A 24,011-nucleotide genomic window follows, 5' to 3' on the forward strand; every position below is an offset into this window, starting at 1 on the left:
TTTCTCAGGATGGCATTTCTCCAAGGCTTCCACCTTCCTGAAATGGGCTGCAAATCAGTCCAGTGGGAGAAAATTAGATTATCTGACCCATTCATACATGGATACCTCAGTAGGAAAGTCAAGGTGTACCACAGAATCCTAGGTAGAAGGAATGCGGGAGCCATTGACCAACAGCTTTTCTTTTATAGAAAAAGAAATGGAGAGTATTGAGCATCACAGAGTAAGGGACAGAGCAAGGGGTTAAGTCCAGGTCTTCTGACCCCATGGTCATTTATCTTCCCCATTATACTTCATTGCAGGTATCTGGTAGGATGTAAGTAAAAGGTGCATCCATTTTCTAGTCTTTGGAGTTTGGGGATTAAAAATCAATGTTTAAGAATTATAATATGTACATGATATATATTGCAGTATTTTTTTATATGTGGGTGAAATATAAATGTCAGTATAAGATGATAAATATATGTATCGCATATTATATTTAATCATAACTCCCAATAATCTGTACATCTAGGATATCAGTGCTATAAACCACACAATATGGTTATATAGAATACCATATAGTTAGAGTGATAAAACTCAAAACTTTTGTTCTAATCTCTTATAACTCCTTCCAGAGTCCTGCATAATCATCCCTAATCCCACAACTTTTATCCCTCATGCCCCAGCTCCAGACTAAGGCCTTTTTGATAGGGTGGTAGACCTTAATGACGAGGAAGGAAGACAATATCCGAGATTCACATGACAGGAGGGTTTGAAACAGGAGGCGAAGAGGTCAGCCATATAGATGCGCTCAGTTTATTTCATAATTTACTACTGTCACCATCAGACAAAGTCTGAGTCTCCCCGATATAACAATCTGTAGTACTTCTTTGTACTTAACACTTGTAGGATGTATTTATACGAGTGACCACATAATATCTGTATCCCCTACTGGATATTAAGTTCCAAAAGGACAGTGACCAGGTCTGCTTGCTTACCACTATATCTCAGCACTTAGCAAACAGAAAGTGTTCAACACTCTCTTTGAGTCAATAAACCATAAAACTCTTTAGCGATTGCCTTGACAATTTCTTCTGAACTCATCCAAGACCTTTATTATTATCAACTACAAATAATCACCCCTTCCTACCACTAATTACTACTTACAGAGAGAACTTGACGCACATATTCTATCACCACCTAAAATATAACAGGTGGCATCTTATTGTATTCAAAATGTCACACCTCATTCTAAGGAAAAATAGTTCTGCCCCAGCAGCCCTACCCAGGGATTTAGAAGCCAAGTTTCATGCCATGGGCATCTATTCTCTCTGACCTTTCTAGACTCCATAAGAATATTTAACACAAGGACAGTCAAGTCTATGACCTAGAAGGATTCAATTGGTTTAATCATTAGTCTGGCATTTCTTTCTTGGTCAGAAGCATTATCTTGTTACCCTACATTGGCTTCTATGACAAATTTTAACTCAGACTTGGATTGTGTAAGATAATTATAAATATACATACCAAATGAGTTTAAAATAAAATGACTAACAGATTCTTAACTATACTGGCGCTAGAGAGTCTCGCTCTAACATCTTTTAAGAACTTAATCCATCTTAACTAAATAAAAAATTGTTGAGAAGTTTCCCTCTCCAAGTGGGAGGCACATATCACATTTTCAGTTAATTTTGAAACAGAAATAGCAGAGTTACTCTAACACACAAACATTCTCAACGTCCTATTTGAAGTACTGCAACCCAAGCAAACATGGGTGGCATTCCCTTGATGGGTTGAAACAAATGTCACCAAGTATAAAGTTCTGGATTTACTCACTTCCAGAGAAAAATGAAAAGGACATAATCTCACAACTCAATCTATTTATCAGTGAGAGAAATCAACTTGCAAGAAATACAAAATCCTAACAGCTCAGGAGGCAAAAGAATATCAGGTAAACACATGGAAGAAGAAAAAGAAATTTCCATAGAGGCCTGAAGGCCTAGAAATAGATATTCTTAAAAGTATCAATGTTAGACACCTTTAATATTCACTTTATATTAGTGAAAGTCACCCTGCAGTGACAGACTTATTTAAATGGTCTTGGGAAATGTGAGGTGAGGTCAGTATCAGAATCTATTTATAAATAAGTAAGTAAATAAATAAAGGACATAAACTCTAATGTCCTTTAAGGTCCAAATCAATAAAACTGTGCTTTAAAGATGTATCAATTAAAATGTTTAGTGACACTTCTCTCACCTCCAAAGTTCCACCTAATTATCATAATTTATTTATTAGAGGTAGGACTAGTTAAAAGTATATTTTCTTCTACTTATGTACTACAGCAGATCTTTTCTAGCTGCCATATCCTTGAGAAGAATCTTTTGATTTGCCAGTGGTCTAAGTCATTTGCTCATGGTTTAAGAAGCCAACACTGGAAAAACTGGATAGATTCTAGAGATGGTTAATGATAAATTTTAAAAAGCCCAGAAACCCAGTTTAGACCAGGGCTGAGTAAATCTGGGGCTAAGAGATGTGGTAATGAGAGCTGTATCACTATTTTTAAGTATCACAAGGGGCATATTATTAGCTACCCACTATTATAAGAAAAAGAGTCAGTCTGATAATAATAGACTGGAATTTCTAAATCCTGAAAATATTTAGGATTGAGACTGTTGAGTAAAGAATAGGCATACAGAGACAACAGTGTATAATTTCTAGAAGGTCTACTATAGGTCTTTCTACAGAGGAAGCACAGGCTTGCCCCTATCATCTGACACACAAGTTTCCACTGACTAAAAGATAAGTAGCAACAGCTCAAAGTTTCCTGATTGGAGCAAGCACTGTGACTTTTATCTATTTAGTGGCCTTGTCTGTCACTGTTATCTCTTTATCAGCTGGTTTTTCAAGGAGACATTCCAATGACATAAATATTTTGTCTAATGAAGTTGAGACCCTACAGTACAGAATATTCTTTGCCAACTACCCAAAGCCATACTCTGCATCCTCATCACCTCTTAAGGAAGTAATTTCACATTTTGCAAACAGAGTGTTCAGACAGAGTAAAGTTGCTTAGGAGTTAATTAATTCCCCCTTGCATCTCTATCCGGCATGTATATGCACCATATCTGGCACCATACGTCTCTCTACTGGATTAATTAGCATTTGCAGTTAACAAACAGCCTGAATCACTGTAGAGAGAGATTGTAACTTAAAACTCATAAAACTAGGTATATACTCTCTTGCATTTCATATAGCAGTTGTTCTACTGATCTTAGCAGAACTGAAGTTAAAAAAATATTGTTCACCCTCATCATTCTTCTTGCTCAATGTTTTAATGTCCCTTTCTCCTGCCTTGTGTCCAAACTATACTTGCCCGAATTAAATTGAAGATATTGGATAACCCCCTGCACATTGTTCAGAGTAAACGTCTGCCAGGCACAATGTGTAACCTCTCCCAGGAGTACTTGTATGTTACAAGGGGACAACAGGTGATGGCAAAATTTCAGCCATCTGCAGAATAGATAAGAATCGTTCGTGAATTATAAAGACACTTCTCAAGGCACCTGGGTGGCTCAGTCGGTTAAGCATCCGACTCTTGGTTTTGGCTCAGGTCATGATCTCACCGTTTTATGAGTTCGAGCCCCACATCCGGCTCCAAGCTGACAGTGCAGAGCCTGCTTGGGCTTCTCCATCTCCCTTTCTCTCTCTGCCCCTGCCCCATTTGTGCTGTCTCTGTCTCTCTCAAAATAAATAAAGAAACTTTAAAAAAAAAAAAAAAAGACACTTCTCAAGGCCGGAAGGCTGCTATCTACTCAATCAATGCGTGAGACTGTATCTGCTTTAAAGTATTAAAATGTCTTATCACATCTGAACGTAATATAAAAATCTTGAAAACTGCGATCTTTGGATTCAACAGTACCACTTCTTCTGAGAATTAACACTGGAAATTATGAAGAATCTTTACTGAAGTCTTTGCCTCAAATTGCAAGCAATGAAAATATCCAACAAAAAGAAATTTCATAATTAAATGATTAATGATCAAAAATCATAATAAAAAGAACATGGAAAAATGTTTCTACCATTGCATGATTGCAAGTTATGAATATATAAAAATATATGATGAAATGAAATAGAAACACAAGAGAGACTACACGTGAACACAGGTAGGCATAAATAATCATTTATGGTAGAACTGTGAGCCATTTTGAGTTTCTCTTTGTGTTTCATTTTATTCTTCAAGTTATCTTCACTGAATATATTTCAACTTGCAATTAAAAGAAACTATAAATTTTTTCTAACTTTAGGAAGGAGGCCAAATTGTTTGAAATAACAAACTACTTCCCAATTACTGAAGGCTTACTCCCCTCCAGGAGCTTGCCAGCGGTTTTCAAATTATTCTATTACTATTGCTATAAAGAAACTTATGAAAAATCAAATCAGCAAGGGTTAAACTAATGGGGCTACAGCTATTCATAAACACTATTAATTTGGTTTTGGAAATACTGCTTGTCTAATGTGTGAAATAAAAGTAATACTCAGTCGATTTTTAAAAGTACTTGAATTATTAAATAATTGTAAACAGATCAAGATCTTTATTTATCGGTAAGGAATGCGGAGCTGCACTCTGACAAAGAATATTAGAAACTAAAATACTATTTGGCACTTACAGTTTTGAATAGGGACAGATATAGTACAGACTCAGAGTTTTAAAGTTCAAGTAAAGTGTCAAAATTAATTTGTGCCTTAAATAATTAGATTTGTGTCTTGAACTAAGGGGGAAATATTTAATAAAGGTGCATAAAATTGAAAAGAACTTCTAGTTTCACACTTAATTTCCAAAATGTATTAAAAAAGCAGCAACATGCTATTGAGTAATCATCCATATGTGTTACACACGTTAAAGGAGGGACTGATTGCATAGTCAACTACTACAGACACAGTCTTGCAATTTTAAAAGACTGCCTCCTTTCATAATCACTCATATTTTTCCTATATTTATATACATGCAATAGTTGAATGGATACTCAATATACATTAACCCAACAGCAACTCAGACTTAGTAGAGAAATAGTTTTAAATGGAACCCCCAGGTCCTAGTACTTTTTACAATTTAAATGCTATGAAAACATGAAACATATTTCAAGTAATAAGAAAGTATTATTCCTGGAATTGTTTTCCAGTGCAACAATTTCATCATAGTTCATCTTTAAAACCATCTATCCTGAAAATTTTAACTTAGAAATCTAGAAGGAAAAAGGAAAAAAAAAAACCTGCCATTAAAAGTATACAAATAATTAAGAATTAACCTCCACAAAACACAAAAGTACTAATAAAAATATGAAACTGCGAAAACGAGGGCCAAGCTTATCATTTTGTCTATTTTTAAAGGGACACTAAGAATATAGCGATCAACCTGTAACTTTCCATATTTTAAAATTAGCACCAAGTTGATATGAAAAAGAAACCCTAATCTCAGGAAAGCACCATGTGGCATTTTTTAACTTTATGACCACTATGTTGACTCTCTGTCCCAGAGCAGATCACCTCCAGCATTAGTACTCTGACCTTACAGAAAAGTGACAGATAAAGTTTATGGTGAGAAAAAATGAGTTTTTATGGGTTTCCAAAAGGGAATTCTTATGACACTAAAAGCCATATAATAATATTGATTTGATAACCAACTTTTTTACAGCCAAATTACAGACTTAAGATTTCTGGAAAAATATCCAAGTGAATTTGCAGTAAAATACAATAAAATAGAGTCTTGGGCTCATGACTGGCAGTCTAGGATCTCTTTCCAAACTTTAAATATACATATAAAATAATTTTTTAAACCAAATCTTTAAAGTTTTCAGTGTCTCAAGATTTACCTTTTATGTTGGAACTGACTGACCCCTCCTCCTGACATTGATCAGGAAGCTGTAAGCGCTCAACTTTCTGGGAAAATAATTTCCATGCCTGTTTCTAGGTTTTTTCTGTCTTAAAGGCAAATGCACAATGTACAGAAACAAGGATTATTTTCTTGTAAAATCACCCTCAAAAATCAATTAGAATATTCAAAATATTCCATTCTCACAAATGAAAATAAGTTGCTTGCTGAAATGACAGTCTTCCATTTCACTGCCTTAAAAATTAAGCTGGCATGGATAATAAAAGTGTTTTCTGACTGGATATGCTTGGCATTCAAATATTTTTAAAACAAAAACTAATCCATAATTAGATTTCACAAGCGCAATCTATAGAAAACAGAATTTGTTTTTGTTTTATGAGAGCAATACTAATGATTTGATATTATAAAAGTTATAACAACAATACCATTGCTTGCATGAAGCTGTAAACAAACGGGCACATTTGTGTTTATTATCCTTTACAGCCTGATCTTTACTATTCATTCACTCCTTTAGCAAATATTTATCGTGCCCACTATGCGCCCAGCATTGTTCCAGGTGCTTGTGGGTAAATTAGGTGACAAAACAAATGTTCCTGTTATCACAGGAAACTGCTTTCTAATTGGAGTAAAAAGACAATCATCAAGTAAATGTAGCTCAGAGGGCACAGGTGCTATTGAAAAAAAAAAAAAAAACAAGCACAAGGTAATGAAGGATCCGGTTGCCGAGGCCTGGGGCTGGGAAAGGGTGGTATTTTATATTGGGTTTTCAGAGGACACCTCCCCGATGAAATGGCATCTAAACAGAAACCATAAGAGTGGGGGTTGCTAAACAGATCTGGATCTAAAGCCTTCCGGGCAGCAGGCACAGCAAGATCCTGAGATGGAACATGCTTGGCATGTACGGAGAGTAAGAAGGTCTGTGTGACTGGAAAGCATAAACAAATGTGCTTTATTCAGCATTCACTGAATGACTGCATTCTAAAAGTTATGCTAAGTGTTTTTGATATCAAGATGACCCAAATATAGTTTCTGGCCTCAGACCTGGATATAATTGCAATACAGAGTGATAAATGTTATAAAACATTTCAGCTGGGTCTCAAAGAGAGACCAAAATCAGGTTCTACTTCAAGACGATGAACCAAGAGCCCAGAAAGAAAGTACTAAGGGCCAAGACCCCCACTCTAAAGAGGAGTTGAAGAAATGTGCAGATAACTCTTGGCTCCCTTAACAACCATTCAACCCTTTTTTTTTTCTCCTTTTACTTTCTTCTCGAATTCAGGCTGAAATACTTGATCTCCCAGGTGTGAGGACAGGTGGCATGTTCTAGAGTATTCCAAAATGATGTAGGTGGAAAGGAGGCTCAAAACTGAAAGCGCCCTCTATTGGGAGCCAGGATATTGCTGTACAACTCGACAAATCAACAACCCACAGTGCTTTTGGCTGACTCACCCCAGACCCCTGATATCAGGTCTTCCTTCCAAGCCCTTGAGCCGCCAGCCTCCCTCATCTTCTTCAACCTCAAGTAGGCATCAGCTTCTGACTGTCCTCCCTCCCTGCCGCTACATTTAATGTTTCCATTTTTCTGAAACTTAATGTCAGCCCTCCACTCAAACACCTCTGATTTTTTTCTACAGAAGAAAGAGAAACTAATCCTTAGCAAGACATAAGACCCTTGACAATTTGGTGCCAAGCTCCCTTTCAGCTTCGATTCCTGTCACTCTCACAGACACACCATTACCTGAACACAATTTTTAGAACATTCCATACACACTTCCACCTCCAAGCACTGTTAGTGCATTCTTCTTCCTAGAATCCATTCACTTTTACCACCTGTCAAATTCCTACACATGGTTCAAGACTCCATTCAAATTCCATCTCATCTGCAAAAGCTTAAGTCAATTGCTCACCTATATTCAGCCAGTCAGAAGCAATTACTCCTTCCTCTGTGGTACCACCAAACTTGGCTTATACCCCAATTAGAGCAGTTACCACAATCCCACCTGTGCAACAGTTACACAGTATATATGTGTCTGGTCAACCAGATTTCAATTCCTTGGCAGCAAAGTCTATGCACAACTTATGTTTATATCTATTCATTATCCAGCAAAGTGCCTTACACACAATAGGCACTCAACTAACATACTCTTGAATTCTCCTCCATAGGCTACAATAAGTTCTCACTTTATGAGAAAGGGAAAAAAAGGAGATTTCTAGATAAAAATTAGAGCAGCATCATAAACTGAATTGTCCAGGCATTACCACTGTATTTAACGATTCAAGTAAGTTATGAACCATAGCAGATATTATTGAATAAGAAGATAAAGACAACACAAAATTAATTATGGGTGCTCATTAGGCAGAAAAATAAAGAGGAATGGGGAAATGTAAAGCCTAAAGGTACCTGTATTAGGAAGCATTACCAAGGGATACTAAAACAATTCATTTAACAAAGTTTTAGGTCCTGTTAAGTGCCAGATACTACAGTGATCACTGAGAATATAAAGGTGAAAAAGGGCTGAACACGCTTTTTTAAGCGCGAAGCGTTGGCCCCAAAAGTAGGACCAAAAGAGCAACTTAAAGGCCAAAACAGACAATCAATACCCAATTCTGAGTCCAAATCTAGGAAACTATCTTGCCTAAATTGTGATTATGTAGGAACTCTCTCCAGAACTGCTTCTGAATGTTAAAAGGGCTTCCTTTATTTTCAGTGACTATAAACTGCTCAGATAGAAAATTTAAGTTCCAGATACTTGAATACATTCCCTGCTTTGAGATAAGTTCTATCCATGCACAGGTTGTTTTAGTAATTAAGCTACCAACAACCCTGCCATGATGAATGAAAAGGGAGGAATTTATTAAAATGGTGCTATATAGGGAATGTTGCATGGGAGACAGTGGATAGTTGATTTCTTTGTCCTCTGAGGCCAAAATAACAGAAACAGAATGGAAATACAACAAAAGGAATTTCAGTTAGACATTGGACAAGTTGTGAGGCACTGATTCACCCTATCAAGTTACACTCAGCCATTTCTTCTGCAGATTTTGAATGAAGAGGTAGCCTGCTTTCCTCTAAGACAGATTAAGCAAAGCAAGCAGATGTAAAGATGACTTCTTAGTGTTTCTTTTAGACATATTCTTCAATTGTACATTACTATTTGTATGTGGATTAAAAAAATATGAAGCTGTCACTCTAAGAATTAAAACCATTAATTAAAATGCCACCTAGGATAAAATGTGACACAGTAGGCTCTTTGCCATGAGGCTACCAAGGCTGTAACAACTCCTTCCGGTAAATCAACATCAATAATATAAGTTATCAAATTTCCTACCATATTGATAAGTTCAAATCGCTTACTTCTTCAAAAACTGAGATCTTAATATATGGCAAATGCAAGATATCCTTGTTTAAACAATAGTCTATGCAAAGGGTTAAAAGGAAATTATATTTTTATTTACTCATGGAATAATGTACTCCAGCAAAAGCACTAGTACTAAGTCATTTTGAGGATTCTCCTATAACCTTTGTAACTAAGTACCTTCCACTCAAAACAACTTTGCAACTTTGATTTTCCCTTAGCAGTAACAGACAAATCAATAAAATGTAGTCCACAACCCCTCACAAATTAAAACTATCACTATATACCTTATAGGCATAAATGATTTACACCAATAATATTACAAATATAATATATTTCCTAATACTCATCCATCCATTCATTCAACAAGTGTTGAGTGAAGACCCACATCTAGGCACTGTGGTAAGTGTAAAGACACCAACGTGACCCAGTTACAGTTCCTGTTGTCAGACACAGAAATAACATTACAAAACCAAAACATATGTACTTATGTCAAAAGGGAACCAACAAGCTACTATATACACCAAGTACCCAGAAAGTTCAAAGGTCCAAGCAACTCATCATACAAAAGAATTGAGAATTATGGCAGAGAACTCGGAGAGCTCACTCAATCTTCATTCCCATTCTCCTTTTCCCTGTCTTCCTCCAAAATAGAAACAAGATGGCTAAAAACTTTTGATCTCATTCTAGAAGTACTTATGTGACAGACTTTTGGCCAAGGAGATGTCCCCCATGAGCAGACATCCCTTTCTTTCTTTCTTTTTTCTTAGACATCCCTTTCTTAAAAAAAAAAAAAAAAAAAAAAGAGGCGGCTCCCCATGAGAAAAGCGCTTCTGAGAATCCTTCACTTTTCTTCCTGCTTGAAGGTAAGCACAATTTCTGGAGGAACAAAAGTCATTTGTGTAATAAAAGGCAAGTTACGTGCTAAGGATGTGGGAAAACGAGATGCTACCTGGGTCCCTGATGGCATCAGCTATCTGTGAATTAACTGCCTCCAGACTTCTTATGAGACAAATAAAACCCTTCCTCATTTCAGTCAGAGTCAGTAAGATTTTCTACTCTCTGGAGCCAGAGGCATTTTTACCATTAAAAAGGAACCTGCAGCAAAGAGGAAGGATTTGAGTTAAACTATCTATGGCTCCCCCTTCCTCAGCTTATGCTATGATCTAGTTCTTCCCAGCTAGAAAAAATAAAAACAATTTTGAATTTACATTTCTACAATTGTCCTACAATTTTCAGTAATGTGGATTATGTAAATAAGCATGTTCTAATTCTTCCACAGAAATCTATTTGTTGCATAGTCATTACAAGATTTTTATTTCCCTTCTTAACTGATCCTCAAATCTATAAAGTGACATTTTTTATGGTGTGGTATATATATCATTCACAAATGCAATATACACATAGAATCAAATAGCCAAAGATTAGGAACGGAGTAAGGAAGGAGAATGAAAATAGAGAAGGAACAAGGAACCTAGTTTATTTCACAGTGTAAACTATGTTTTCAATTGTGCGAGCACTTTAGAAAGCAGCTTCTGAATAAATGAAAGACCACAAGATAACAGTATTTTTTTTAATAGGAAAGACTTCCTCTGCAAATCGAAATCAGTTTCTCTGTTTTTAAAAATTTTTCAAACTTAAAAAATATATATCCCAAATATATTTGGGGTCCAATTTACCACCACCATTATTAAATTATTATGCTATTCCACTTCTCTCTAGTAAGCTCCTTAAGGTAATAGTCTGTACAAGTTTCTGTTGGACACATTTTGAATGTGTACCATTCTTGGAATAGTTTCTATCTTAGAGTGCTGGAAAGATTCATTCATTTCAATCACCATCACTCCATAAGCCACATATACTTTTTCTGCCTTTTTTGTTCAAATATATTTCACTGTGGCCATTCAAAGGAAAATTACACATTCCAATAACATTTGAGTTCCTCTCAGTTACCCTTTCAGTGGTTCAGGGTAATGATAGAGTAAAGAATCGTGCTCTTCACAGGCTCTCCTTTTTTTTTCCCCTCATTTGGTAGAATTTCAGCTTCAAATCTCTTGTGCCAAAAAGCAATGGATAATGTCTAATGCTCCTCTCTAACAGTAGCTTACTTTAGAGGGAAGGGGAGTGAGAGTCAGGAGAAATCATCTCATTCCCAGCTTTTAAAGAGTCTTAGCATATGGGATAAGCAATCTCTTATCCCATTTTCCTAAAATAGAATTATGGAACCATAATAGGTCAAGTTGGGGGTGGGGGAAAGGAATTAGAAACTTTTCAATAATCTGAGTAGGGGTAACAGTTAAAGGGTGAAATAACTGAAAGTTCTAGCCCTAAATTCTCACTGAAATCAATTAAAAAAAAACCCTATATATTCATAAAACCTGGGGCTTATATATATTTTTGGCACTGTTCCTAGGTAGAAGCTTCCTCTGTAAAACAGATAAAAGCTATATTCTCTTCTTCATGAGACTGCAAGAATAAAATAAATAAGGATAATAAGTATAGTCAGAGAACATAAATTCCTTCATTTTAAAACCAGCATTCAAAGGCAATCCTGGTCAATCCATATGAACTCAAAAGCATATTCAGAGAATGACAAGTCTCCTTTGTTTATATCATCTCAACTTCAATTTCATCTGCAGTTATCTCCTTTAAAACAAGTATTTCTAGGCCCTTACATGATATCAAGTCCTTTTACTGAGGCCCATTTTTATTTGGTTATCTTTTTAGGTGCACTAAAGATTGAGTTTACAATAAACTGAACAGACAGCGTACAAAAGGCTTTTAGAACTATACCATATGGTCCAGGGAAGGGAACAATCTGGACGATCCCCATTTCAATCTGCAAGCTTGTCCACCTCTATAACACATTATACCACTGTAATAAAATATTAAGATGGAAACGTAAAGGCGAAAATAGTCTATCTTTAGCATTACCAGGCAACCACACTTCTGAGCATTTACTGATAAACTTAATAAACATTTACTTTAATTTATATTCTGGAATTTTGGTATGCAACACCAGGCATAGAAACCTAGGCCACTATTCACTAGAAACAATATTTCGGCAGGGATATGTGTGGGTATTCAACTTATGCTTCAGAAATTTGGAAGGAAAAAGAAAACAAAACACTTTTACAGGGGGCATATTGGCAGGGGCTGATGTAACAGATGACACATTCTTGGAAATCAAATAAAAGCAATAGGGAAATACCCATGGCTGCCTGGTGAAGGCCTAATCACATGGACACAGCTGGAACCAATGTAGATCATTCATTAATAAAACTGTATTGTAGTAGCCACTTTTTGATGCATTTCAATTGCTGCTGTAGCCAACTCTCTGAATTTCTTTGTTTGCTTTTTTGTTGAATTTCTTTGTTTTAATGGGAAATACGAGAAGATGGGGGGGGGGGGGAACCACCCTGCTTTCATGCTAAAAATGAGACTAGCTCAAAAAGCTAAATGTCACTTTACCTTGCAATGTACTTACACTATCAGCAGCTTAAAATATGCAGCGCAAACCTGAAAGGGGGAACTCATATGGTACTATGGATAAAAAGTGAGCAGTGTGAGATGCCACGGAAAACATATGAAATACTTGTGACAGTATTCTACAGAATGATAATATGTCAGGCAAGGGGAATTAAAATGTATCAAAAATTAGAGGAAGAACCAAACAACCGAATTAACACACACGCGTTCTTGTAATACTCTCTAACAAAATTTAACACTGAAGTCTGTACCATACGTGTACGGGAAGATTACTAATATCTTTGACCACATAAATTCAGAAATCCACATCTGTTATTATAGGTTACCAATATTTGACAGCAAACAAAATATTCAAGCCACCTACCCTGGAGTAACGTTTAAAACCTGAAGTGATGCTCAAATGAAACAAAACACTACTCATAATTATAAACATGGTATCTAATACAATAACATAAAATCCTGGTTAAAATAATGAATTTAGTATTTATCCAACTTTGCTGACATCCCTCAATAAAGCTCTTTTTCCAGGTTGCTACAAACATGATTAAGTTACTAAACAGTAATTCCTACAAACCATATAATGTCAAACCATAAAGATACAGCTTTGATATATGTTCTGCATTAAACAAAACTGTAGAATTTATTACCTACAAAAAGGAAAAACTCAACAGTATTTACAAAAAAAAAAAAAAAAAAAAAAACCCTGCTCAAACACTCAAACATTACGGGGTCTTAAACATATTGTACTATGCCCCTGTGTATAGTTAGAATAAACAAATAAATACAACAATTCGTGTTGTAATTCCTAAGTCACTGAAAGATATGTTCCTACCACAGAAAAGACAAAGGGCTTAATTGCAAATCAAAATTATAGCACTGGAGAAAATGTATTTAAAGTGAATGCACAGTATTTAATATGCAGTAAACATACAGGTGAACATAGAGAATAAACTTTTGGTCTATACCACCACACCTGGGCACAGAGGACTCCAGACTGACAGTCACGCACTTAACAGGACCAAGAAAAAAAAAGTTTCACTGGCTTTCCTTCTAAAAAATGTCATACGTCTAAAACGTAAAATGTTGACCTAAAGATTTAATTGATATAACTTAACAGGCATCTCACCCAGATTCATTTTAGCTACTCTACAGAAAAGGGCACTTAAATACAAGTCAAAAAAACAGCACTGGGGGGAATGGAGAATTGTAGCATTTATTAACATGTGCATTATACATATAAAGCAATGTGGGTACTTGTTTGTTTTGTGAAATTAATGAGCCAATATGTTGCTGAACCTGTCTTGAGATTGAGAGAAAATAACAGGTGAGTTTATTTAATGCATACTTCTCATATACCTGTTTTACAAATCCTTTCAATGATTTTAAAGCATTTTCTAAATTAAAAATAAATCTCTAGGGAAAAAAAAAACAACGCTTAGATTGTACAAGTTTATCTTAATGTATGCATAATAGGTCTATTTCCCAGTATATGTGGTATATAAAAATGTTTCACATTAATAATTCTAACAGGAACCATATTTACTTTTTTTCGGTCACATTTGTTATACCATTAACAAAAATTCATGAATTTTCCCTCCCAAAGTAATTTTCTTATTGCCAAAAATCATTGACAAGTTTTTAAAATAAAAATCAGTCACAATAATATCAATCTCCTCTTTAGAAAACATATTCTGCCTATTTAACTATTCTTATCTTGATTGCAAAACACTAATTTTTAAAATAGAGCACTTGAAAGTCAGTCATTTGTTTTTGCTTAATACAACAGAAAACACATTTGCATTTTGAGGAACATTCTACGAAATTTCATAGAATGCTTGCTCATAGTGAAAACCTAGTCTCCTGCTCAAATCATCACTTAAAAATCATAATGCTACCTGTTCACACTCCTTGTAATAATAGGTCCCTAGCTATAATTTAGAAAGAACTGGGAAACCTAAAAGCACTCTGCTTAACCTTGCATTTTCATTTCAAAGGAAAAAAACTGTAACGCACATCTTTATATTTAATGGAAGTTAACTTGCTTACCTAAACTTATCAGACATTCTAAAAATGAGTATTCAATTCACAAATGCTAAAAGCTGACCCTGAGTTTTAGACAAAAATAGAAAACAATGGCAGACTTTTGGGTTTCAACAAGAGCTATCTTGGCATAAAAATCCATTTAAAACCACCAACTTATCTTCAAGAGTTTCCATTCAAATAAGAAGCTACGAAGGAAGACAGGATTCCAATCAATCAAAAATACCATGTCAACAGGACCAAAGTTAGCAATATTCAGAAGGGTTTTCTGAAAAGCGTGGCAAAAATGCCAACTGTGAAGGAAATCTCTAAGAGCTGGAAAAGGGAGATTTAACACAAGCTTCCCTAAGGAACAATGCCATTTAGTAAACAGGGAAGTTGTGAGGAGAACGGTGTTTCTATTTAAGAAAAAGTTGCTTTGTTGTTCTCCTATGGTGCTCTACATGAAGGAAGAGGAAAATGAAGGAAAAGAAATGGGAGAAGCAGGAGAGACTAAGCCTGCTTGCCTTCCTTCAGTGGCGCTGGGAGGGTAGACCCTCTGCCTTATGAAAACCACTGCCAGAACCAAGCTACACAAAACATTTTGGCTGCCAGCCTAGAACAGTGCCAGGCTGTTTTTTATTTTGTGCTAGACTCCCTCAATTGAGACAGTGTGGGATTGTCACTTTGATGCACATAGAGAACAAAGAATAATATAGTACGAGGCCGGGAGGGGGGAGGATTTTTTTTGCCCCTTAAAGTCAGGTTAGCATTTTGTTTTCTTTGACAGGTCTTGAAAAGACTCAAGAAACAAAAGTTACGCTGAAGAATCTACCAATTGCGTAAAGAAATTAACTTGGGTACAACGCTGTCGGCAGTTTAAAGGCACATGAGAGATTAACATTTTTTAAAGAATCAGACCTAAAGGGGTCCAGGTTACATGCTTACCTATTCAAGAAGCCAGAGATCAAGAAATAAGTGACTCACAATCACATGATCTTATCTAAAATCTGATAGATGAACGAAGGCCATAAAGTCAGACAGAAAACTAACAGAAGTGTCGTAATTTTTAGGTCACTATTCAGAGGCAATTGTGTCAGCTGTTATTCTGACCTTGATTTCCTCAAAATAAAATAACCTGATTAAAAGATTGTAACAGTAGTATCTGAATATTTTATGCGTTTACAAGAAAAGAGGTGATAAATGATCAAAAATGTTTAAAGGATTAAACCACAAATCATCTAGAAAGTTGCCACAGAGACAAACAGGAAAACCGTCTCTTCTATCCTATTCAATTCTGTACTAGGAGCAAAGCTAACACAAATGAGAAAGCCGAGCGTGTGCTGTCGCAAGCTTCAACTAAATACACTACCTGAATCTGGTGAGTAAAAACACCAATAAGCCATCAGCTAGAGGTATGACCCTTTTCTCTCTAATGTACAAGATAAGCAGAGGTAGAAGTCCATTTTCTACAAACCAAATGAAAAGAAAAAATGAACTGTGACAAGCCCAGATCCCATGCTGGCATATTTTACACTAAGCTCAGCATCATCTAGAAGCAGTATGCTTCTCCCTGCCAATCAGGACAGGAACAAAGTTGTGAAACTAATACAGCATTGATGAACAGCACCAAAGGTCCACTTGTCCCTTCCTCCTGTACATCTCCACTGAACCAGGTGTTACAAGAAGACCAACGACTGTTACAGAAACAGCAAGAACTAAAGCACTTGCCTCAGATGTGACACACAGAAGCATGAGGCATTACCACCTGAACCTATCTAATTTCCCACAAAATGATCCCCTGCCCAGTTTTGCTCATGGCCACAGATTCTGACAGCAAGTCACAATCGGTGTTGGGAAAAGGGGTGGGAGTGGGAGAGTGTGGAAAAGAAACCGAGTGAGAACAGTGGCCAAACTTCACAAACAATACACAGCCCAGGCTTCTCTTATTATTCAAATTGGTGCTGTGCACCACACTTTGGGAGGACAAACCCTGTGGGAAAGGTTTCAGGTACCAAGATTTACGCTGGGTGGCATGGGCTGGTCTGCCACAGAATCGAAAAATGTATCATTTCGCTCTTCAGTGTTCTCCTTACGTTCCCTTTCTCTCCTCTTGTGTGTACCGGTGATGCTATTACTGCCTGGGACACTGATAGCTGTAGGCAAGGCATTCATGTTTTGCCAAAGTGGCCCAGAGAAATGATGTCTGGCTGGCTTTAGTTCAATGAGGAATCTGACGCAAAACCAGGAAGGAAAAAGAATGAAAGTATGTAGAAGAAGCCAGGCGATAACATGTTTTTTCTGTTTATTAATGATGCAGATGAAATGGGGGAAAATCTAGAAAAAGCAGCCAAGCCGACTGAATTACAAAGAAAGATTAAAGGAGTTAAATGTGTATAACTTGGCTGACAACCAAGGAACAATATGAGAGCTGTCCACAACTCTCCAAAGTATATACATAAAAAGAAGAGCAGAGAATTTTTATCTGCTACAGAAGTGTGAGTATATGCAATAATAATGAGATAAAATTAAAATAAAGAAATCTGACTTCAAGCAGCAGAGGAAGTAATCTGGTAAAACTTCAGAAATATTTATCATCTCACTGACCCACACTGCAATAAAGAAAGAACAGATGATAGGAAATACCCACATACTGACAAAGGACTGACTCAGTGGACAAATTAAAATGAAGTCCCATTTGCTCACCTGATGATCCAGAAACAGTGATTTCCCTCTTTACATATATCCAACCTAATCAGAGGTACCTGTGAGATCAAAGGACGTAATTAAGATATTATCTTCAAAATAAGCCCAGCCTAAATTCTGAATCCTTATCTGGACAACAGTTTGCTTGGATGATCCAGTATTCTGATTCTTGAATATTCCAAGATGGAAGAAGAGTCTCCAAGGACAGAAATGTTTTGAGTCTTAACTAATAAGAGCTTTTCTTTTCAATCATTCCAAGTTTTCCCAAATCAGTTATAACTCAAAACTAAGAAGAAGAATTCAGATTAGAGGTCCTTAACCTTGGTACATGGATGAACTTTAGGTGTCTATACACTTCTAAATGATATATGTAAAATGTGTGGGTTTATGTAAATGGATACCTCTCTGGAGAGAAGGTCAATAGTTTGTCAGATTTGTAAAAAGCTCCATAATCCAAAAAGCTGTCAAGAACCTCTGCTGAGGATAGTCTAAGATCTCAGAGACAGGTTGGAATGCATATGGATAATCAGTCCAGGTCTGGGGTTTTCACTCCAGGGAAACAATGGAGGTACACAGACACTTCTGTATCTGGGTAAATACCGTAAGTACACTACTTTCTGGGAGAGCTTTATATCAGGTGTGAGCTGTTACTTAACTTACACAGCTCTGTATTCTCTGCAAGCCATGCACAGTGAAGAGAGTAAGATCTTACAATACACCCAAGGGTGGATATTGTGACTTTCCTATGCTGTATACATTAAAGTCAGAATCCTTAGGTCCATCAATACTGACAGGGTCAAAACTAACATAGTAATTCATCCAAAAAGGATCTGTATGGCAAATAAAAGGGAAGAGCTAGCAAAGCAATGAGAAATATGTCTCCCAAACAGTATACATAGCATAAAGTCACAGGATCACCAAAAGCATCTCTAAAAAGAATTATCTTAATTAAATAGTACTCACGAAGTCCAAATAACCTATTTCAGAAAGAAATCAGTATGGAGACCCTTCCAGCCACCAACTCTGAACAAGACAAAAACATTCACAGCCACAGAAAGAATCCTGAGCTGGAGTGTCACCAAAAAAGGAAAAAAAAAAAAAAAAAAAAGACAAAAAAGATAAGAGAAAGGCTCAGAAGATGTAAATCAAGTAGAAGGAGAACACAAAACAAAACTTTTGAGGTGGGCTATTACAAATAATGATCTTGTAATAAATTTCCTCGAAAAATCATTTTCTTATTTAGACATTCACCCCTTGAGCATCTACTAGGCACTGCACTGGTTGCTGGGAATTCAGCAGTGAACAAGACAAAACTTGCCCTGCTAGAGCTTGATTTGGGGAAGAGAAGGAAGGATGCAAGGAGACATGTACATCAGCAATATCATTTCAGTTTGTGATACATGATATGAAAGAAATAAGATGATGTGACCAAGGCATTGGAGAATGGCCTACATCTATCCAGTACGTCACAGATGTCCACTCCAGTTCTCAAAGTTAGTCAGGGTCTTAGGAAATGGAGGCTGAGAAAGGACCACAGGGACAGCGAGTCAAACCTCTTCATTTCAGAGAGGAGGACAGGAGAGGGAGAGCTATTCTGGAAGACAGTATATCACAACCTCATTATCTTCAAACATCAAAATACACACACCTAGACTGAGTTATAATTTTATGATACACTGTCTTCCTTTAGAGGAGAAGCCTGAGAACAAGTAACTGAACAGCATTTCTGAATCTTTTAAAAAATTGGCAGCTACTGTGCACTTGGTACCCTTAAGATCCAACACAAAACCACATTCTATCCAAATTCTTGGCAAGTTCCCTTCTATTTTTTTTCAATTGTTTTTCTCTTCTACAGATAAATTTAATCAATTTCTACTGTTAAAGGAAGATGGGCAATGGGGAATGTGGGAAGGCATGGTAGCCAACCTCCAAGAGAGCCCCAAATCCTCACCTCATGAAATTCATGCTTTCATGTAGTTCCTTCTCATTGCATGAGGGTTGGTTTGAATGAAAAACAGAATGCCCTGGAAATGATGTTATCTGACTTCTGAGGCTAGGTCCTAAAAGATACTACAGCTAGCTCCTTGCTCTCTTGGATCACTCACTCTGGGTGAGGCAAGTTGCCACATCATGAGGACAAACAGCTCTATGGAACAGTCTACATGGCCTCTTGTCAAAGAGCCAGAATCAACCAACAAAGGCTTACATGTGAGCCATCTTGTAGGTGGACCATCCACGATGCTCAAACCTTCAGATCACTGGTGCCCTGAGTGAATCTTGACTCTAATTCATGACAGATCAGAGCCAGAAGCACCCAGGGTGCACTCCATCTCTAGCTTGCTCTCTAGATTCCTCTACTATAGGACGTCCAAAGCTAAAAACTCCATTTCCCAGATTCATTTGCATCATGCCTTCTATGGGGACCCAGATCCAAACAATCAGAAAAATCCATGCAAGACTTAGAAAACAGAAGTGAGCAAGTCAAGGTGGTGACCACCTCCAAAGAGATCAAATCTTGTAGTGAAGGCATGTTGTTCTTCTGAGAAAATCAGCCAGATACTCTATTAAGTGACCCCTAATATCACAGGTTCCTAGTAGCAAGTGACGGTGGATCTTCTACTAAAATACTGTAACTGGATGCTTCCCTTGGCTTGTGCTGTTCCTAGCTTATTAACAGTCAAGGTTAGTTCCTTGGCACTTTGGGGAATTAAGCAGTGTGTAACATATCCCTTTTTGCTTAAACTAGCTGGCTGGCTGCAACTTAAACGAGCTATTGCCTACAACTAGGAATCCACTCTATCATATACAAATTCATACAAATTCCCATCTCAGAACGCTTTCTCTCCTATTTTGTAATTCACCTTCTTCTGTGCCATTACTAACCCCTCTGCCTATGCACCGAACCCTATTCATTCGCACCTTTTCTAAAAACTGTGCTCCACCATTCTTCTCCTTTTCCTCCACTTCCAATCTTTTTCTCTCCACTGGCTCCTTCTCATTCATAAATAGCACACTTCTTTCAACATTACCAACTAGCCTGACAAGCTCCATAAAAAAGAATATAGACTCATTGCCTTCACCAGAACTTCCATCAATGCTCAAACTACCACATAGCTTCCTGAGCTATCACTCTACTGAAACAGCCATTGCCAAGGTATGCTAATAATTGCCTACTTTCATTCCTCATTCTGCTAGACTTTGGCACTTGTCAGGCCTACCCACCATGCCTCCTTGAAATTCCCTTCCACTGGTTTCCAGGGTGCGACCACCTAGCAGCTCTTCTCTAGCCTATGAGTGTTCCCTATTTTAACTTGGCTCTTTTTCTAGGAATCCCCTGAGGCTTTATCCTCAGGGATATTATGGTTTCATTCTGTCCTTGACTTTGAGATTTCAATTACCATCTATATATTCATTGATCCCTCCCAAATCCAACCCCTCCCATAGCTTTCTTCACACCGCAAACCTACCATTTCTATCTGCCTATTAGATGCATCTAGCTTTATCAGTTGTTGCAAAATATCATAAAACCCTCCCTAAACTAAAAGGACAAATTTGAAAGTAGTTTATACACTACAACTGTCCTAATACTGTAACCACTAGCCACATGTGCCTACTAGACACTTGAAATGTGGCTAGTCTGAATTGAAATGTGCTGTAAGTGGAATATACACAGTAGATTTCAAAGACTTGGGGCAAAAATAAGAATGTAAAATATCTCAATAATTTTATATTACTTACATGTTGAAATGATAGTAACTCAGATATATAGGGTTAAATACAATATATTAACAAAATTAATTAAACTTATTTTTTTTTTACTTGTTTAATGTGGCCACTAGAAAATTTTAAATTATTGCATTGTAATTCTATTGACTGCTGCTCTACATACACAAAAAGAACACCATGGAAAAAAAAATATACACACTAGGCTCAACCAACAAGGGAAGGAAAGAGAATTGATTTCTACACACACACACACACACACACACACACACACACACACGTGTGTGTGTGTGTGTGTATATATTCAAGTTACCCTCACATTCAGAACTTACTATTTTATCCGGATAGCTTATAGATTCATTTTAACAGTTTAGAAAAGAAGGTTAGGGGTACGTGGGAGGCTCAGTCAGTTGAGCATCCAACTCTTGGTTTCTGCTAGGGTCACAATCTCAGGGTCGTGGGATTCAGCCCCGTGTTGGTCTCTGCACTGAGGCTAGAGCCTGCATGAGACTCTCCCTCTCCCTCTCCCTCTCCCTCACCCTCACCCTCTCCCTCTCCCTCTCCCTCTCCCTCTCCCTCTCTCTCTCTTTCTCTCTCTCCCTCCCCCCACCCCCTCTCCCTCTGTCTCCCTCCCCTGCTTACTCTCTCTCTCTCTCTCTCTCTCTCTCTCTAAAATAAAATAAAATTTAAAAAAACATAAAGTAAATAAATAAGAAGGCTACATTCTGGAATGAAGATTTATATGGTTCCTTAAAATATATACAAATATATTCAAAATTATAAGCTTAAAAACGCTAAGTCATATCCTATAAAAACCAAATATAATCACAGCTATATCATAAAAATACAAATAGCTAATACTTGATATGCACTATGCAATTGTTATATAATTTAATCACTGCATCTCTAAAGTAGATAATATTGTTACACCCCACTGAACAGTGTAAGAAACATAAAGCAGAAAGAAGTTAGGTAACTTGCCCAAGGTCATGTTCTTAGGCCTCAAACCAGGCAATCTGGCTCCAGATCCCATGCTCTCAATCAGTACCCTTTACAGACTCAATAGAAGTAAAATTTAAAGGAACACAACAGTCTCAGATGGTTCCCAGCACTCTTAAACTTACACACTCAACTAAGATCAGAAAAAAAGAAGTCAAATTAAATAAAACCAAATATGAGTACAAATATAAAAGCTCACAGAAAAATGGAAATTCAGAAGTAAAACGAGGTGAGTGGAGGAGAGTACAAGAATGAAATAAGGAAAGAAGACACAAAAGAATCTGTTCTGAACCCAGCATGTGCAAATGAGAATTCCTCAAGAACAAGAAAGCATTACTGTGTGGACGTGATAACTGCAAGGGCTTCAGAAACACTGCATGCCCACTGAGGCTACCGAAGAAAGGCAGAATTTGACACATAAGCATGGAACCTCCCCAAGATTCACGTGGAATTCTGCTTCACAAAGTGCAAGGGGGTGGAGTGAGGGGCAGATCTGAAACTAATTTCAGTGTTATTAAAAGCTAATAGAAATAAGTCATACCAGAATAAGGCTATAAAACCTATACTGTTAAGTGCAGTTTGGCATTTAAAAAAAAAAAAACTTCCAAAACACAATGTTCATAAGGTAAATATATAAACCAATACATGAACAAAAATAAATATATTGATTATATATGTATACATCTCTAGAAAGACACACACACACACACACACACACACACACACACACATATACACACTGATTACATGTGTATAAAGAATGTATTAAGGGACCAGGGCATAAGAGAGATTTCATGGCTTTTGTCACTTTTTGAATTTGCATAGAGTGAACATAATGACTATTCAAAAGTTTGTAAAATAATCTTAAAGTCCAGGATGCCGGGGTGGCTCAGCTTGGTTAACCAGCCAACTCTTGATTTCGGCTCAGATCATGATTTCACGGTTCAAGAGTTCAAGCACCAAGTCAGGCTCTGTGTTGACAGTGTGGAGCCTGCTTGGGATTCTCTCTCCCTCTCTCTGCCCCTCTGCTGCTCATGCACGTATGCTTGTGCTATATAGTCTCCCTCTCTCTCTCTCTCTCTCTCTCTCTCTCTCTCACACACACACACACACAAAATAAATGAATAAACTTTAAAATAATCTTAAAGTCCAAAAAAAAAAAAACTAACAAAAATAATGCTGAACATTATTTTCCATAAGTATGGAAATCTACTTATTCATACATACAAACCTGCATAGAGGGGGTCCTTGATGGTAAAAAGGTTGAGGACTTCCAGCCTCAAAGAAAGCCTCAACATTCCATCTTCACACATCATCATCATCCCTGTTCTCCATCCCTCAGTGTCCACCACCAGAGACACAAAACAAACATGCACATACAGCAGACACTTTATTTGTTAGATGATACTGTTGGAATATTCTATCTCTGAGAGCCAGGGTGCATAAAAACATCCATAAAGGCAGACAGAAGCACTTAAAAAAAAAAAAAAGGTAAAGAGAATTATAGAAGCTATCAAGGTAGAAATATATCTCATAATGTTTTTCTTTTTTTAATCCATTTGAAAATCAAAGATGCAAAAGTTCGGTGATAAACGCTTCCCCAAAGCTAGAAGTCTATTATTACATCATTTGCTTTACTCTTGCGAACCAGATTACCTATAGACTCCAACCTAAAATAGCAATCTTGAGTCCTTTCCTTTTGAATGTGAGGATGTTCTATGACATCTGTCATCTCACTGAGCATAAGTGATGCTGCAGACAGGCCAGGAAAGTAACCCACCCCTTCCTCCTTGGCCAAGAGGTCAAGAGTCTTCTTTCCCAAAACTCTAAAGCTCGCAAGAGCCTTCCAA

At 36.9% G+C, this 24,011-nt stretch overlaps 1 protein-coding gene across 24 annotated transcripts in view; it reads right to left on the reverse strand.

The window, feature by feature from the left end:
* Window positions 1–24,011, reverse strand: part of GTDC1 (glycosyltransferase like domain containing 1) — a 396,065-nt gene that overhangs the window by 279,789 nt on the left and 92,265 nt on the right. For 13 of the 24 annotated variants that reach the window (XR_008295325.1, XR_008295324.1, XR_008295323.1 and 10 more), the window contains one exon: window positions 17,440–17,498. The exons of 10 other annotated variants lie outside the window; for them this stretch is intronic. The gene's annotated coding sequence lies outside the window, so the exon portion shown is untranslated. Of the gene's footprint in view, window positions 1–17,439; window positions 17,499–24,011 lie in introns of those variants that run through there. One more of the 24 variants, XM_053215010.1, reaches the window with a different exon arrangement.

The sequence above is a fragment of the Acinonyx jubatus genome, chromosome C1, assembly GCF_027475565.1.
Source record: "Acinonyx jubatus isolate Ajub_Pintada_27869175 chromosome C1, VMU_Ajub_asm_v1.0, whole genome shotgun sequence".
Classification (NCBI taxonomy): Eukaryota; Metazoa; Chordata; class Mammalia; order Carnivora; family Felidae; genus Acinonyx; species Acinonyx jubatus.